We start from the raw sequence: 1,794 nt of genomic DNA on the forward strand, positions 1-1,794 counted from the left end.
CTTTTGTTTTTGTTAATAGCTGCCTCTCATGTCTAAATACTTAAATTTGGTAGTTCTTACCTTCAAAGGTAGTATTTTTATTTTTATTTTTTTTCACCATCGAAGGCAGCTAACATTATTCAGTGCTGCTGGTGGGGCCAGGAGTGAGCAGCCTGTTGGCCTCCATGTCTGAGCTGGCTTCCCTGAGGGCTGCCTGGTCCACATTTGCAAAGTGGGGCACAAGTGGGTCAACAAGAAGTTGACCGTCTTCTCTGTGGTCAACCCAGCTGTGGGCCTGCTTCTCACTTGCTACGGGCTGCTCCTTCAGGTCCACCTTGGTCTTGTCACCAGATTCTTCCCGTAGCAGATTTGGGGACCTATACTACAAGGGCAAGACTTGTTGGGTTGCCTTCAGATGTTAAGGTCCTTTACCTGGTGCTTCAGCAGGCTTTTCAAATGAGCCTTCCCACAGGACCAGCTCTTCTAATGCCTTCTGACAAGCAAGATGGTATTCCGGAGAGTCTGTGTCCTGTTTCACAAGGTACTCTTCCATAAATTGAAGATCATTTTCATTATTCTCAAGAGGCCAAAATCTTTAGGTCTTGCAGGACTTAATGTTCTTTAACTGCAGAAAGAGGACATTAGATCTTGAACCCTTGCCAATTCCCCAGTTATCTATTAATATATCAGACCTCAATCACTGGAAGGTAGTTGCTAATCTCACTTTTTTTTTTTTATTCTTCTAAGGGAGAAAATCAACAGTGCTCCGTAGAAGAAAATTCCCACATGTAGGCTAATATCAGCCTTTTCTTTTTCTTCCAGCTTCTATGGTTATATCAATAAATAGAAGTTAAAGAAACCACCGGTGCAAGCATGTTCTGGGGTCTAGGGTAGAACAGCAAATCATTGAACATACCATGAGTATTTTGCATTTGAGGGCAGAATTTCCTTTGAAGCTCAGTACTCAGTGGGATTACAGCCTAAAATACAATTACAGTAATTTTATGAGAAAAGTAAATGAGAAGGTAAGAGTTGGTTTAGAGGAGGATGAAGAGGTTTATTTAAAACAGAAGTCACAAATTGTAGAGGAGTAAAACACGCTACCCCACTAAGTCTCTTTGGTATGCTGATTATTTTGAGCTGAAAACAAGGCCTAAAGACTCTGGAAGAAATTCTGAAGGAAGCTATCACCATGCATAACTATAATACAAACTAGGTGTGCAGACAGGGAGGAACCTAGCAAAGTCTTAAAATTCCAGTGTCCTACTCTCTATGGCCTAACAAACATTTACCAAACATTTGTTTTTCTATATACTTGTGAAATGCTGTCTTCCCCATGAATTCCCAACCCACACCTGTAGTATTCTCTTTTGTCTTTAGGTGAAGATGGTATGCAATGTCAGGTTTTTAGCCATTTTGGTTGAGTTAATTGGGTGTTTCTGGGTCATTTCCATGAATACATATTATTAAAATGTGTCTGATTTTTCTCTTGTGTCTTCAGTCAGTTTAGTAGCTCAGTTGTGTCTGACTCTTTGCAAGCCCATGGACTGCAGCAGGCCAGGCTTCTCTGTCCATCACCAGCTCCTGGAGCCTGCTCAGACTCCTGTCCATCGAGTCAGTGATGCCATCCAACCATCTCATCCTCTGTTGTCCCTTTCTCCTCCTGCCTTCAATCTTTCCCAGCATCAAGGTCTTTTCCAGTGAGTCAGTTCTTTACATCAGGTGGCCAAAGTATTGGAGCTTCAGTTTCAGCATCAGTCCTTCCAATGAATATTCAGGACTGATTTCTTTTAGGATTGACTGGTTTGATCTTGC

Source organism: Bison bison, unplaced genomic scaffold (assembly GCF_000754665.1).
Source record: "Bison bison bison isolate TAMUID 2011002044 unplaced genomic scaffold, Bison_UMD1.0 scf7180017864530, whole genome shotgun sequence".
In the NCBI taxonomy this organism is placed as follows: Eukaryota; Metazoa; Chordata; class Mammalia; order Artiodactyla; family Bovidae; genus Bison; species Bison bison.